Source organism: Raphanus sativus, chromosome 6 (assembly GCF_000801105.2).
Source record: "Raphanus sativus cultivar WK10039 chromosome 6, ASM80110v3, whole genome shotgun sequence".
Classification (NCBI taxonomy): Eukaryota; Viridiplantae; Streptophyta; class Magnoliopsida; order Brassicales; family Brassicaceae; genus Raphanus; species Raphanus sativus.
This window is the reverse complement of record NC_079516.1, coordinates 32,309,457-32,326,710: the sequence shown is the minus strand read 5'-3', so window position 1 is coordinate 32,326,710 and position 17,254 is coordinate 32,309,457. Positions and strand designations below refer to the sequence as shown.

The 17,254-nt window shown below is 40.2% G+C and overlaps 1 non-coding gene and 1 pseudogene across 1 annotated transcript; both read right to left on the bottom strand.

Moving 5' to 3' along the window:
* Positions 1–2,188: 2,188 nt before the first annotated feature.
* On the bottom strand, positions 2,189–3,199 carry LOC108835188 (non-specific lipid transfer protein GPI-anchored 3-like; annotated as a pseudogene).
* Positions 3,200–6,617: 3,418 nt separating this feature from the next.
* Positions 6,618–6,724, bottom strand: LOC130497184 (small nucleolar RNA R71). Its single transcript, XR_008936195.1, has one exon. It is a non-coding gene; the product is annotated as a small nucleolar RNA R71 (small nucleolar RNA).
* Positions 6,725–17,254: the final 10,530 nt, after the last annotated feature.

Sequence of the window (17,254 nt, the reverse complement as noted above, 5' to 3'; positions counted from 1 at the left end):
TGATTATCTAAATGAGTATCTTTGTCATATGACTGATACGACTATTCCTTATCCATTGGCTTCATATATCTCCTTTGCTAAACTCTCGGAAGGTTATGAAGCTTACATCTGTGCTCTAGCTCAACATACTGAACCTGCTTCATTTGCTCAAGCTAAGCATTTTGATGTCTGGCTCAAAGCAATGAATGAGGAATTGTTGGCGCTTGAAAGTACCAATACTTGGACTATTGTTTCTCTCCCGGATGGTAAACATAAGATTGGATGTAAATGGGTTTACAAGGTTAAACTCCGAGCTGATGGCACCTTAGAACGCTACAAAGCTCGCTTGGTTGCCAAGGGATATACACAACAAGAAGGTGTTGACTTCATAGACACATTCTCACCCGTGGCTAAGATGACTACTGTGAAGACTCTTTTGGCTGTCTCGGCTGCAAAACATTGGAGTTTAACACAGTTGGATGTATCTAATGCATTTTTAAATGGTGATCTTGAAGAAGAGATTTACATGTCGTTACCTCCGGGCTATACACCAAAAGAGGGGGAAACGTTACCTCCTAACGCTGTTTGCAAACTCAATAAGTCTCTCTATGGGCTTAAGCAAGCATCAAGACAGTGGTTCATCAAGTTTAGTACTACGTTACTATCTCTTGGTTTTCACAAGTCTCACACTGATCATACTCTGTTCATCAAGAATACTGGTGGCAAATATATTGCTGTCCTTGTTTATGTGGATGATATTATAATCGCTAGCAGTGATGATACAGAGGTTGATATATTGAAAGCTAATCTGCAACAATCTTTTAAACTTCGTGACTTGGGTCCTTTGAAATTCTTTCTTGGACTTAAGATAGCACGATCAAGTCAAGGGATTGCTGTTTGTCAACGGAAATACATTTTGGAGCTTCTGGAAGAAGCTGGTTTGTTAGCTTGCAAACCTGCAAATGCTCCAATGGATCCTAATGTCAAGCTTCGTCAGGATTCTCTTGAGCCTTCTTTGGATGATCCTACTGTTTATCGCCGCTTGGTGGGTCGGTTGATGTATTTAACAATCACTAGACCTGACATCACCTATGCTGTCAATAAACTTTGTCAGTTTGCCTCTGCTCCAAAGAAGTCTCACCTTCAAGCTGCTTTTCGTGTTTTACATTACCTCAAAGGCTCCATTGCTCTTGGTTTATTCTATTCTTCAGATTGTGACTTGATTCTTAAAGCATATACAGATGCGGACTGGGGATCTTGTCCTGATACACGTCGTTCCACTTCTGGTTTCTGCTTGTTCCTTGGTTCCTCGTTAATCTCTTGGAAAAGCAAGAAACAGGACGTTGTGTCCCATTCTTCTGCAGAATCTGAATACAGAGCAATGTCTTTTGCTGTGAAAGAGGTGATATGGATTGTCAATCTTCTCGCGGAGTTGCAGGCACCTCAGACTCGTTCTGTTGCATTCTATTGTGACTCGACTGCTGCCATCCATATTGCAAACAACCCGGTCTTCCATGAGCGAACGAAACACGTTGAGCTTGATTGTCATCAGGTTCGTGATCGCATTGTGAGTGGTTTGATCAAGACTCTTCATGTTCGAAGTGAGAATCAACTGGCGGATGTCTTCACAAAGCCTCTGTTTCCCGGTTTATTCCACTCGATGATAAACAAGATGTCTCTACGTTCTCTGTACTCGCCATCTTGAGGGGAATATTAATATAGAGAATTGTTATAAACCGTGTAAACCGGTAATTGAGATTAGATTGATGTAAACCGTGTAAACCGGTATCTCTATTACTATAAATGTTCGGTTGTAACAGAAAGGTGAATAATAAGAAATCATTTTCCATTTTGAGCTTCGTCTTCTTCGACTCTATTGAGCTCAACTGATAGCTATTAAACTCTAACGAGGTATATACCTATTTATACTACTTGAACTTGATATATGCATGCATATTATAATACACATGCATATTAATTGTGTAAGCTAGTAACGTCATAGTGTCACTAATTCATAGTTCAGATTAAGTTGCGGTGACAAAACTTACAAGCTTGGCTAAATGGTTTATAATCTACCTCGTTTTCCCTGGACTCACTAGAATATAAAAGAAGACGTAAATAAAATAAAAACCGTAAAGGGATAATTTTAAAATTTTGGCGCGTAAGTAGTTAGAGAAAATGTTGGTAAAGATCTGTTGGAAGTTATTAATATTATAGAGTTTTCTTACATATTAATAAACAGTTACGAAACATAATTTTAAACAAATAAAACCTACATAATAATGAATAAAGACGTGATGTAATATAGTAGTAGATCAGAAGAAGATTGTTGCCAATGCCACGATCGCTGATGCAAAGCTATATCCGGCGAAATTGATGGCCGTAGCCGAGCTTGTCGGTGTGGGGGTCAAAGAAGATGATGCTCCGCTGGAACCGCTTCCTGTTGATTTATTTTAAAAACAAAAAATAAATATTCTACAACATTTATTTCCACGACGATGATAGTATATGGCTTGTAAAACCTTTTCATTTTCATTTTATTTATTAACAGGATACATTTAAAAAAAAAATCGTAAATCCATGACAATGTCTTTTAAAAAATTTAAAGATTATATGTGTTCATACCATTGGAAGATATTGGAGGAGATCTAGGAGTTGCCTGCGAAGTCGAAGGCGTAGTAGTACCTTCGTAGCAACACAAAATAAAAGCTTAGGAACAAAAACGTGTGTGCATTAGGATAAACAAGAAATCTATTAAACTGCGTCGTAATAAGTTACTCACCACCCGCGGGGCTTGCTTTGCATAGTGAGATGTCAGGATTGGCGCCACAAGCTTTAGGGAGATCAAGAGCGTTGTCTTTAGTGAGGTTAAGCGATTTGAGCATATCCACGTTGTTGAAGACGGAGCAAAGACATGTCGCGTCATTGGCGACGATCTCCCTCATCGGTAGGCAGCACGATGGAGGCGGTGGTGGAATGACCGAGTGAAGATACGGCTGACACGGCATAAGTTTTCTGTATACATGGCATTGCTTGAGCATTTCCTCCTCCTCCGCCTTCACCGCTCACTGGTGCAGTTGCAGCGTTAGATGATGAGACGGAGACAAGTACAAAAAAGACCGCGATGGTGACTCTAACAATCTTCATTTTCAAAAACAAAGTGCTTTGAGACAATTTATGTTGTTCTTGAAAGACGATGGTATCTTTATCTTGTGTTTGTTGTTCTGTGAATTTGGTAAACATTTCAACATGTATTTATAAACATAACAGACACGTTGAGGTTTGATATAATTTTGAATCTGATCTACTTCTTGCTGATTTTTCGAGAAACAGTAAATCTCTGATCATTACGCAACAGGATCGAAGAATATAGGTCTGGATTCGTTAGTTAAATTCAAAACTAATCCAAAATAGAGTTGTCAGAGTTGTAAGAGTTTAGGTAATCATTTGATATAGAAAATCAAAGTGATCCACGCTGGCTTGACTGAGATTAAAAAAATAAAATTTGATCCGTAACCTTAAATTTAGAAATAGAAGAAAGATTGTTAGTGTTTCAAAAAAAAAAAAAAGAAGAAAGATTGTTATTACATCACAACATAAATTACATAATATGAATATATATATATATATATATATATATATATATATATGTTTTCTTGTGGTTGTCAACCATGTTCCCAAATCTCATCTCGGCAAATACAATTTTCGTCTGATAAATTAATCTGTTTTTCTGAACAAGTCTAAAAGTTAGTTTTATTTTTTTTAAGTACAATGTAATTATGTCAAACAAAAAAAGTACAATGTAATTTGTACGAGTTATATTATATTTACACAGTACTTGTAAACCCTAGTTCAAATGAATACCGATACTCTTTTATGTATATTCAAACTTTTAAATTTTTTTTTTTTTTTGGACCATTTTATAGACTCATGTGGACTCTGTAAACCAAACTGGGTGCTCTGTATCCATATGGACAGTAAACGACGTTTGTTGCCTCACACTGCGTGTTAAGCTATCCGCCTTGTTGTTTTGCGTCCGTGGTATATGAATAATCTCTGAGCTGTTGAAACTTCTCTTCAGACTCTTAATGTCCTCTAAGTAACTCGCAAATGCCGGCCATTCCTCTGGTTCCGAAACCATCTTCACCAATGAGAACAATCCGTTGCAAATGTAACATTATATTGCCTAAATTCCTCATGCACTCCATCGCCCAAATAAGAGCTTCGACTTCTGCATGTAACGGGGATTGACTAGCCCTCGTATTCCTAGCTCCCAATAAACCTTCAAAGCCCTCTAAAGTACTGTACCATCCTTGTCCTGAGAAAATATCCTCTGCTTTCCATGATCCATCCGTGTGAAACACCAACGTCCCGATCTAGTCGGTAATACTACATCAGACGTATGTATAACCTGATTTTGAGGTGATATCTTGTGTTTTTAATAGATTTTACTATTCATTTATCATGCATTTTGATCATCTAGGATAGCATTTAGACTTGTTTAGTTTGCATTGCATTGCATTTGTTCTTATCAGGTGATGGAGATGCCAAATGGTGACTTTGGAGCAATTGGAGGTGGATTGGAGGCAAGATTGGTGTTTTTCGAGTTCATGGCGTGATGACTAAGTGTCCCAGCGGCTTCATGTGACAGGCAGCGGCATTTTGACCTTGCAGGAAGCCGATGCACATCACCCAGCGGCCTAGCGTCACCCAGCGGCCTGGCGTCATGACGAGAAGCCGGTGCAGAAGTTCTGCTGAAAATTCTAAGTGTTGGAGCGGCTTTTGGTGCAGCGGTTTCACCAAACCGCTGGAGAAAAACACACCTCCCTGCCCAACTTCGACTTCTCGCAGTGGCCAAGTGACGACGCGTCAAAAACCAGCTGTGATGTCACAGCGGCTTTTTGCACCTCCAGCGGCTTATTGGACGCGTCAAAAACCAGCTGTGACACTTAGAAAAAATATTCACATCTGTTTTTACCAACTTTTACCCAAATTATCTTGGGTCAACCCAGGTTTGTTGGGTCGACCCAGCTCGTTTTTAGGCTACTATAAATACTCTTTAGACCCTAATGATGGGATTATCTTGTTTTCTCTTAAGAACACATTGAAACCTTGAAGAAAGATTGAATCTTTAGTCTCTTTTCTTCTCATTTCTTTGTAATTGTTGGATTAAACTTGCTTCTCAACATGATTTCTCTTAAATCAACCATGGGTTTAAGGTTAATCATGAAGATTAGTGAGTAGACTCCTTTTGGATTCATGGATTAGGGAGACCAAGGGTGATTAAGCTAGATCTAAGGTGTTTTAGTATAGATCTCTCTTGTTCCTTGCTAGTAGAGTGTTCTCAATGCATCTTTTGAGTTAGCCTCTCAAAAGTTGAGCTTTAGGCATTTCCCACCCACAAGGTGTTTGATGAAATGCCTGAACCAACTCTCCTAAGCTTTTAACATACTTTGCCAAAGAGATTTGTTGTTAAAGGTGTTAAGATGGCTAGTAGACTTGTTCTCCATGATTGCTTTTGTAACATTCAACCAAAGAGATTTGATGCTTGAGTTGCCTTAGCAAATGAACATTCATCTAGAGATAGAGTTTGTTTAGGATTGTGTCTAGGCTTAAGGTTGATAGATTGATTGAAAAGCTGCCACCTTTAGATTGAAACTTGATCACCCAATGTCAATTCCCTAATCCCATGAGTCCTCTTGCTTCATATTGAGAAACAAAGATCATTTCGTTATTGCATTTCTACTCTAGTTCTTAGTTCACTTCACTTCACTCAATTGGTTGCACTTAGATTAAGTATAGACTTGCATTCCCTTTGCATTAGAATCACTTAGGATTGGTTCGACAATCTTTTATACTACATCATTTGATTAGGAGCCTTGAAAACTCCTAGCATCAAATTGGCGCCGTTGCCAAGTTCTATTGTGATTTTGACATTGGAATTTAGTCATTTGCTTGAGACTAAGTCATTTTTATTGTTATTGTGATATTGGCTCTGCTTTTTCCTCTTTCTTTTTCATTTCAGGTGTATGAACTTGAGAAGTAGAGGGACTACAAACCTCACTCCTCTAGTACCAGACATTCGGGATTTGGAAAGAGAGAATACAAGAAGAAGGAGAGAAGAGGAGCAACATGCTCATTTCAATAGATTGGGTTTTGATATGGCTCACCATCAGAACCAGAATCAAGATGGAGAGATCCCTTTGGGAGCTGCCCAAGAGGGAAATGGTCAAGGAGCTGCCAACCTTCGACCACAACACCCACAACGCCAAGCTCGCGCCATTGGAACCTATGATCGCCCTCACATTCATGGTCATAGGTTGGGAATCAGAGCACCACCTGTGGAGAACAACAACTTCGAGATCAAGTCAGGGCTACTCAACACCATTGAGCACAACAAGTTTCATGGCCTGGCAGCTGAAGATCCTATTGATCACTTGTACAAGTTTGATCAGTATTGTAGTTTGTCCAAGACAAATGGTGTCTCTGAAGATGCATTCAAGCTGAAGTTGTTTCCCTTCTCTTTGGGAGACAAGGCACATCAGTGGGAGAGGTCTGTCCCAAGTGACACTATCACCACTTGGGAGGGATGTAAGGAAGCCTTCTTGGAGAAATTCTTCTCTACCTCAAGGACAGCTAAGATAAGGAATGAGATCTCTGGTTTCCAGCAGAAGAATCTAGAGAGCTTCAATGAGGCATGAGAAAGATTCAAGGACTACCAAGCTCAGTGTCCTCATCATGGTTTCAGCAAGGAGAGCTTGCTTAGCATTTTCTACAGAGGAGTCCTCTCATCTTGCAGAAACAGGCTTGACACTGCTAGTAATGGTTTCTTCTTGGGCAGAACTGAGAAGGATGCAGAGGAGCTGGTGGAGAACATGGCAAAGAGTGACTCAGTCTACAATGAAGAGTATGATAGAGCTAACAGAGTGGATGACCAGCAGACAAGGAAAGATATCAAGTCTTTGCAAGACAAGTTGGACTTGGTTCTTTCCAACCAATCCAAGAAGGAGCAGGTTAGCTTTGTTGGTGATCCTAGTCAAGAGTTTCCTCCTAAGGTGAATGAAGTTGATGGTTTGGAAGGGCAAGAAGAGCTTTGCTTCATCAACAACAATGGTACATGGTACAGAAAGAGCCCAACTTTCAGCAAAACAACTACCAGCAAAGACCTCACTACAACAATCAGCAAGGAGGATACCAGGCCACGCAAAGCTACCCTCCTGGTTTCAGCAACCAAAATAATCAATCTACTCAAGCTCAAGGCAGTTCTTCTCAAGCTCCAGCTTCAGATTCAAGTGTGGATTCTATGTTCAAGAAACTCTTGGAATTTCAAGCCAGAAATGAGAAGACAATGGTTTATGAGTTCAAGAACATCCACACAAAGATTGATGGGAACTACTCTGACGTCAACAACAAGTTCTTACAACTTGCATCTCGCTTCAACACTTTGGAGAGTCAGGTCGCCTCTATGCCATCATCTTCCAAGAGCTCAATGGGATCTCTACCAGGAAAACCAGAAAAGAATCCCAAGGAGTCTTGCAATGTTATCATCTCTACTACTTCTTCAAAGATTGAGCTGAGTGATTATGAGAAAGAGGTAGATGAGATTGAGAAGCTAGTGTTTGGGAAAGTTGAAAAATTGGTTGTAGCAACCGCTGAAGCACAGATGGTGGATAAAGTTATGGAAAGGGTTCATGTACAAGCTGAAAGGAAGGTTAAAGCAACGAATTTGCAGAGAGCTGAGCCTAAGGCTGAGAAACCGGTAGAAAGGAGAGCTGACCACAAGCTGAAAGAGACCAAGCTGGAAGAAGCTCCTGAGGTTGAGCTACCACCATATGAGGTCCCACTCCCATTTCCACAAAGGGTCCTCACCAAAGCTCAGAAGAAGGTTATCTCCAAGTTCAGAAAAGATCTTAGTGATGTTGGGGTCAGGCTCCCAGAAATCTCCGGTATGCGTGAAGCTCATGTCCAAATGATGCTCATCAAGGACATTCTACACCACCAAGCAGAAGTGGCTGAGCTTTTGGACATCTCCATTTTGAAGATTGATCCACCAGTCCCTCCACAGTCCCTCTCTAAGCTAGAGTCTCAAGGGAAGTTCACATTGTCTTGCTCCCTTGGTAAGATCACTATGAATGATGCTTTGGTTGATTCTGGTGCAAGTGTGAATGTGATCTCATTGGAAATGGTGAAAAGTCTTGGTATTGAGAGCATGGAGCCAAACACATTTTCTCTCATGTTTGGGGATTCATCTTCTATAACCCCCATTGGCCTCATCAAGGATTTCCCTTTGAAGATTGGAGCATGCACAATTCCTATAGACCTTACTGTTCTGAAGATGGCAACTGAGAAGAGAGTTCCTTTGATCCTTGGCACTCCAATTCTCACAACAGTTGGAGCTTGCATTGACTTCCCAAACAAGAAGGTCACACTCCTCAATGTGAACAAAGCTGTCTCCTACCCAATTCAGTCTTCAATGGATGTTGGGTATTGTGGAACAATCACTTGTGAAGAACCATCCATTGAGAATACCCAAGCTGGAGTGGCTGTTTGTAAGGAAGAAGGTCTTATTGGAGAGTCTTCTCGAGAGCTATGTGTTGAGCACTTGGAAAGTGCTAAAAAGGAGGAGGTGAGTAGAGCCACAAAGGCTGCTCATGACATGAAGAAGATAGTGAAAGAAACTCATTCTCCACCTCTTGATAAGACTCCTCACACTCTCACTCTCCACCCAATGAAGCTCAAGAATGGAGCCATTGAGTACAAGATCAAGTGCAAAGGCAGGTCCAAGCCATTCTCAAGTGCAAGGGCCATCATCACTCCTCAGCTTCAAAACGACCCCATCAAGCTCCAAGAGCTCCTCTCTCAGGTCCTCACCATCACTCTTGAAGGTGGGAAGGATCCTCTTTCTCACTAGTATAAGAGAAAAGGTAGTCAAGCTAGTGACTCAAAACAAGCTCACTTGGGAGGAATTCCCATGGTTATCCTTGTATATAAATCTGCTATTTCATTTCTTTATGTTTTCAATTAGTGTGGCAGAAGTTTAAGGCCAGCTCAAAGCTCAAGCTCTAGACACCCATTACCACACTTCACTCTCCACTTGAGGTATCACTCCAACCTTTCTTTGTACATACCATTGCCTTTATCATATTTTCGGTCTCTCCTTCTCTCTTACTCACACATAGACTGTGTGATTTAAGTTTGGGGGAGGTACCAAGTATTTAATCATGTTTGTTTTGTTGATTGTGAGTCTCATGCTTTGCATTGTACATTCATATATGCATAGAAAAAACCATAAAATTAAAAAAAATTGAAAAATGCATAAAGAATCATGTAGTTGCATCACTTGCATTCTTAGGATTGAGTCAAGATCATATAGATTGCATTCACTTGCATATGGAGCAGCTGTTGATAATGCCTTGTAAAGAACACTTGTTTGCACTGAATTTGACACCCTAGTTAAGCATATCAAGTAGCTTGTGCATCTCTTGAAAGCCTTGCATGCTTCGTGCCTTGAAAACTCTTCTTGAAACTTGTATGCTTGCTTGTCATTGACATTGTTCTGAAAACCAGCTCCGAACTGAACTTAGGCTTAAATGAACTTAATTTCTCTCACTTATGGGCATTTGCATACTTGATCATGGTTCTCATACACATTTGGGTTATCTTTTTCCATTGTACCACTCTTTGTTAACCCAAATGGTACTCCCTCACCCTTGAACCCTTACCTTTCTTTGAAGCCAACATTGATTTGCATGAGTGAGGCCTTTTCTGATAGCTTGTCATGTGCAAAATCTTGAGAGTATTGGAGGCGACATGGATTTGTTCTCATCTCTTGCTAGCATAGGATCATGATTTGAGCTAGCTTCTAGGATGATGGTTGGGTTTATGTCCTTTATAAGCTTGTATCTTGGGTTTGGATAGTGAGAAAGTTGAGAAAGATGAACAAAAGAGTGTAGATTGATAAGAAAAGCCTTAGGGACCTTAGAATAAAAAGAAAAGAAAGCTCTAGATTGTGGTCTTTGACTCCTTCCCCCTAAAAAAAAAAAAAAAAAAAAGAAAGAAAAGAAAAGAAAAAAAATGATAAGAAGAATCAAAAAGATAGTGGGGAAGGGAAAAGAGAAGTAAGAGCTAAGCATTGAGCAAAGATTGTCCCTTGTTGGCTAAGTAAAAAGAAAAGAAAAAGAGAAATTTGTTCATTGGGTTAGACATGAAAATGAGTTGCTATTTGGGTTGTGGAATGAAGTGAATGGGGGTAGAACTTGTAATCACTTAGGAAAAGGGTAGAATGATGAGAATGGATCCATGTATGCATGAGTTGCTTCTAATCTTAGATAAATTTTGCATAATGATCAAGCTCCTTGTTCTTGAGTGATAAGCACTTTAGAATGATGCATTTGAACCCTTCTCTTCATTCACTTTAGACCATTTGTTTACCTAGCCAAATGATTGAGATCATGTGCCCATTTGTGAGAATCCACCTTGTGTGTGTGTGTGTGTGTGTGAATCAATGTGAGAGCTGGTAGGAAGACTTGTTGGTTGATGAGTATTGCATCTTGTGTAAAGGCATAAGAGTATCTTGATAGGCCTAGAGAAGCTAAAGATAAGAGAGTTGCTCATGCTATTTGATATGTTTCTTTAGGATGTCATGTTGAGTGTTTTTGGTGTTTCTTTTGGCTATGAACTCCCACCTTCAAACCTCTTTTCCAAATAAGTTCTTGAAAGTTTACTTGTGGACAAGTAAATGGCAAGTTTGGGGGAGTTGATATCTTGTGTTTTTAATAGATTTTACCATTCATTTATCATGCATTTTGATCATCTAGGATAGTATTTAGACTTGTTTAGTTCGCATTGCATTGCATTTGTTCTTATCAGGTGATGGAGATGCCAAATGGTGACTTTGGAGCAATTGGAGGTGGATTGGAGGCAAGATTGGTGTTTTTCGAGTTCATGGCGTGATGACTAAGTGTCCCAGCGGCTTCATGTGACAGGCAGCGGCATTTTGACCTTGCAGGAAGCCGATGCACATCACCCAGCGGCCTAGCGTCACCCAGCGGCCTGGCGTCATGACGAGAAGCCGGTGCAGAAGTTCTGCTGAAAATTCTAAGTGTTGGAGCGGCTTTTGGTGCAGCGGTTTCACCAAACCGCTGGAGAAAAACACACCTCCCTGCCCAACTTCGACTTCTCGCAGTGGCCAAGTGACGACGCGTCAAAAACCAGCTGTGATGTCACAGCGGCTTTTTGCACCTCCAGCGGCTTATTGGACGCGTCAAAAACCAGCTGTGACATTTAGAAAAAATATTCACATATGTTTTTACCAACTTTTACCCAAATTATCTTGGGTCAACCCAGGTTTGTTGGGTCGACCCAGCTCGTTTTTAGGCTACTATAAATACTTTTTAGACCCTAATGATGGGATTATCTTGTTTTCTCTTAAGAACACATTGAAACCTTGAAGAAAGATTGAATCTTTAGTCTCTTTTCTTCTCATTTCTTTGTAATTGTTGGATTAAACTTGCTTCTCAACATGATTTCTCTTAAATCAACCATGGGTTTAAGGTTAATCATGAAGATTAGTGAGTAGACTCCTTTTGGATTCATGGATTAGGGAGACCAAGGGTGATTAAGCTAGATCTAAGGTGTTTTAGTATAGATCTCTCTTGTTCCTTGCTAGTAGAGTGTTATCAATGCATCTTTTGAGTTAGCCTCTCAAAAGTTGAGCTTTAGGCATTTCCCACCCACAAGGTGTTTGATGAAATGTCTGAACCAACTCTCCTAAGCTTTTAACATACTTTGCCAAAGAGATTTGTTGTTAAAAGTGTTAAGATGGCTAGTAGACTTGTTCTCCATGATTGCTTTTGTAACATTCAACCAAAGAGATTTGATGCTTGAGTTGCCTTAGCAAATGAACATTCATCTAGAGATAGAGTTTGTTTAGGATTGTGTCTAGGCTTAAGGTTGATAGATTGATTGAAAAGCTGCCACCTTTAGATTGAAACTTGATCACCCAATGTCAATTCCCTAATCCCATGAGTCCTCTTGCTTCATATTGAGAAACAAAGATCATTTCGTTATTGCATTTCTACTCTAGTTCTTAGTTCACTTCACTTCACTCAATTGGTTGCACTTAGATTAAGTATAGACTTGCATTCCCTTTGCATTAGAATCACTTAGGATTGGTTCGACAATCTTTTATACTACATCATTTGATTAGGAGCCTTGAAAACTCCTAGCATCATGAGGCTGAACTATTTCCTGCTGAGCTTCCATCCAAAGTAAAGATTCGGTCATAGCTCGCCGAAGAGTCTCCTTCGGTTCCGTATCCAAATTACTAAAAACTTTACTATTCCGTCCTTTCCATATATACCAGAGTATCCATGCAAAATGATGCTCCTCCATTGTGGGTTTAACCCTCCAAAATAAATAATCCATATTCACAAATAAAGATTGTCCTGAAAAGTGATCTGGATGCGTTGGGATCATTGATAGTGCCCAAACCTGGACTGCCGGTGAGCATTCAAAGAAAACATGATTTATGGACTCCTCTGATGCTCCACATCTGTCACACCGTATATCTCCTTTAATACCCCTTGCCTTCAGATTTTTTTTCACTGCTATACATCCTGACAGAAGTTGCCATAGAAAATGCTTCATCTTGGGTGGACAGCGCACTTTCCAACAATTAGCTTTAAGAGCAGTTACCGTGGGTCCAAATTCTGCTGTCCCTGTTTCTATATCAGGATATGTTCTTTCCACTTGATATCCTGATTTTACCGTATATTTTCTATTTTTTCTAAAATGCCAGCCATCCCGATCAATAGTTGATATCCTACTTAAATGTATACTCTCTACGATTTTAACATCGTCGGGATCCATTATCTCCTGAAGAGTGTGTGATTTCCAAGTTCGTGTTGTTTCATCAATGAGGGAGTCAACCGTAAGATCCGGTAAGAGAATATTTTGTTTTTTTATTTGCTGGTCTCGGGCGAGTGGTTGGGAGCCACGGATCATTCCATACTGATATGGATGTCCCTGATCCCACCCTTTTGATTAGTCATTTGCTAACCAGAGGTCTAGCAGAGATTATACTACGCCACCCATAGGAGGACGCGTACGATCTGATCGGTTCCAGGGGTGAAGCATTCCTGAAGTATCGACCTTTAAAGACACGAGAAAATAGAGTGTTGGGTTTCTCTATTAATCTACATAGCTGCTTACCAAACATAGCTGTATTAAAATCCGTAATATCCCTAAAACCTAGCCTCCATCATCCTTATGCACACAAACCTTATCCCATGATTTCCAGTGTAATCCTTTTGTATTTCCACTAGGGCTCCACCAGAATTGTGCTACTGCACTTGTAAGCTTTTTCGCCACAGTTTTTGGGATTCTGTAACAGGACATAATATGATTGGGTAGAGCCGTTGCCACTGATTTTATTATTACTTCCTTTCCGCCTTTGGAAAAAAACCTAAAGGTCCATCCATTGATCCTGTTATTCAATCTTTTCTGAACAAAGCCAAAAACTTGTACCTTTGAGCCCCCCAGACTCTCTGGGATGCCCAAATATTTTCCCATCCCTCCCAAATTTTGAATTCCCATGATATCCCGAAGTGCTTGACGCGTATCGTCATCAATTGTGTGACCAAATTGAATCGACGACTTTTGGAAATTAATCTGCTGTCCCGAAACTTTTTCATATTCTTTAAGAATTACCAAAATAGTCTCGCACTCCTCTTTCTGTGCTTTACAGAAAAAGATGCTATCATCTGCGAAAAGCAAATGAGAGATTGGAGGACAAGCCCTCGCCACTTTTATTCCAGTTAGCCGTTTTTCATTCTTACCCTTTTTGATATTTGCTATTAGGGCCTCAGTGCACATAATGAACAAATATGGAGATAAAGGATCCCCTTGACGTAAACCTCTATTTGGAATAATTTGACCTCGTGGTTGTCCATTTAATAAAACTCTGTATTGTACCGAAGTTATACATTCCATCATTAGCTGAATCCAATGGAAATCAAACCCCATTTTCCGAAGTAAAGCCTGAATAAAACTCCATTCCACTCTATCATAAGCTTTACTCATATCCGTTTTTATAGCCATAAACTTATTTTTGCAGGCATTATTTGTCCTCAACCCATGAAACATCTCTTGTGCTATTAGGATGTTATCCGAAATCAATCTCCCAGCCACAAACGCCGACTGTGTTTCTGAAATCAGAGCCGGTAGGCAAGCCTTTAGCCTTTGACACAGAACTTTTGATATAATTTTATATCCGACATTACAAAGACTTATTGGCCTAAGTTCTGTCATCCTTGTCGGTCTTTCCGTCTTAGGAATCAAACAAATATTTGTAACATTTAGCCGCACATCCAATTTTCCTGTTGTCAAGAAATTATTGACCATTTCCACTATATCCTTTTTGATAATATGCCAGGAATGTTGGAAAAAGAGTGCCGTCATTCCATCCGGGACCGGCGCTTTTTCTGGATGCATCATGAACAGAGCTTGCCGCACCTCTTCCTCTGTAGCTATCCTTATTAGCCTTTGATTCGTTTGCTGAGATATGGTTGGTTTAATTTCAGCCAGAAAATCATCAAATTTCGCTAGGCGACGTAGTACTAAAAAGATCATCAAAATAATCCACGGAAACCTTCTCGATCCCTTCATCCTTAACCACCCAATTTCCATTTGTATCATATAACCCTACCAACCGTTTACGAGTTCTGCGCTGTTTTGTCAAGGCATGAAAGAATTTTGTGCTGCGATCGCCCGCCGTATTCCATGTATTCCTACTTTTCTGTTGCCAATATTCCTCTTCGTCTTTATAAGCCTCTTGAAGTTTCCGAGACACTTCCAAAATATCCTCTTGAGATCGATTATCATCGGTCTGTACCTCCTCCAACGCTTGTTGTAATTCTGCGATTTTCTCTTTTCCATATGGTGGGTTATTCTTACGCCAAGTTGAAAGTTCGTGTCGACAATTTGTAATCTTTGACACGACATCTCCCACATTGCCAGTTGTATTCCTCATTTCCTTTGTCCAACCTCTGGCAATGGATTCCAAAAACCCATCCTTTCCTATCCATCTTTTGTCAAATCTGAATTGTCCCTTCCGTCTGGTAACTTTGTCCTCTAGGAAAGCCACTATGGGTCGGTGGTCCGAACCCACCATTTTCAAATATTCTGTATACGATTGTGGAAACATTGTGTGCCATTCTTCGTTTGCTAAAGCTCTATCCAATCGACATCGAATCATTGTCGCTTTCCCGTTTACTTTCCTCCTTCCTTGCCAAGATAATTTGTTTCCTTTCGCCTGGAATTCCAATAGTCCACTATTGCGGATCATGTTATTAAATGATACGAAAGTGTCTGAGTTCCGTAACGGGCCGCCTTCTTTTTCATGATTCCCAGTGATTTCATTTAAATCTCCAATAATAAACCAAGGATCGTCTCGTGCAATGCCATATCTAGTTAGCCTCTCCCAGACTTGATCTCTCAATTTCTGAACTGGCTCTCCGTATACAAATGTCATAAATATCTTCTTTCCCAAAGCCTCCGCCTGGACATCTATCATCCTATTACTAGAGTATAATACATTAACTTGATACTCATTATTGTAATACAGTGCTAGCCCTCCGCTTGTTCCATTTGGGTCTACCGTTATTATATTATCATATCCAAAATGCGATTGGAATCCTTGAACAAAGGCAAAATCTTGCTTTGTTTCTGATAAAAAAAGAAAATCTGGTTTATATTGATGCCATATCTCTCGTAGATAACTAATTGTCCACTTACTTCCCATACCTCTACAATTCCAGCTGAGTACCTTCATAATTTTTTTTTTTTGACACGCTCATTGGAGCCATTAACAATTGGACTTGATGGGGCCCGACATGTTCAGCTGATTGTTGACATTGTCTTAGAATCACCGAGAGGCTGATGATCATATGGTTTCTACCGAGACTATCTTGTATCCACCCAAGATGCAGTACCATTTTAATTTTGTTAAGTAGTCTCCCGTTCCAAATCCCATTCTCAGACCAAAGTCTCCGACAGAAGACTAAATTCTCATGTAAAAAAGGGTCAAATGATTCAACAAGCATTAAGAATTCAAACGTGTCAAACGTATCAAACACTAAATTACATCTGATATAATGAGGCCACCACCCAAACATCTTGTACGCCTGAATGTATATTTGCCTTATCCTCTTTGTCAACCTCCTATACATCTTTTTGACCATAACGAAGAAGCATAGGACCTTCTTTAAAACCAAGGAGATCTTATTGGGTCTCGTGCTTGTATACATCGAAGCTCTAAGTAATTTTATCCGGTGACTGTGATGAGTTTGGTTTAATGAGACCAAAGTTAACATCTTAGATAGTCCAACCAGAACTCCAAAAGAAACAGTTTATTCATTATGTGGACATAAACAAGAAAGAAGCCTACAAACCCATAGGATGTAACCATCCTAAAACTCAAAACAAACTCACGAGAGATCCAAAGTAAATAGCTATTGTTCATAGAACTTATTAAACCACCACCCACCACAGAAACCACATCCTGTTTTATTAAATAAAATTTGAAAAAAAACTAGATCCATAAAACTAATTCTTAGAATTATCAGGTGGTAGGTTTGAGGCAACCTGACTCTCCATTGGATTCTTGTTATCCCCTGCTCGAGTACCTAGTTTAGCCGGAGCTCTCTTGCGAGGAGAGGCTAAAGCCTTTGCAATTCGCAACTTGTTGCTCACTGCAGTATTGGTTGGAGGCTTAAAAAGTCTCTTCTTAGTTGATTGTTTCTTTGCTTCCTCCTCAAGTAAAGGTCCTTTGCCTTCCGCCTGCACCTGTAGTTCCTCTGTTTTAGTACCTTTGGCCTCTGGCTCCAATAGAAGATTCATCTCGGCTATCTCCTCTTCCGAAAGGTCCGGGAGGTCGTCTGCGGTATCCAAGTCTAGTCCCTGTGCCTTGCACGACGCTCTAATCTCATCCCAATCCATCACGTCATCGTCCCCTAGTGTCGCCTGATTTGCCATTAACCCTTGTAAATGTTGAATCCCTTTCTCTGCATCAATTGGATCCGACACCATCTCCGTACCCATCGCCTGTGTTTCCTCCAACTGAGCTTGAAAGCCCTTCGACGGAGGCATCAAGTGATCATCCCCCACAGTCGTGATTTCACCCTCTTCCCTCGTATCCTCTTGCAAGCGCACTTGGTTCTGTTGCTCTCCAGCACGACCTGAACCATTACTAGTCTGATCTTGGGGTCGTTGATTC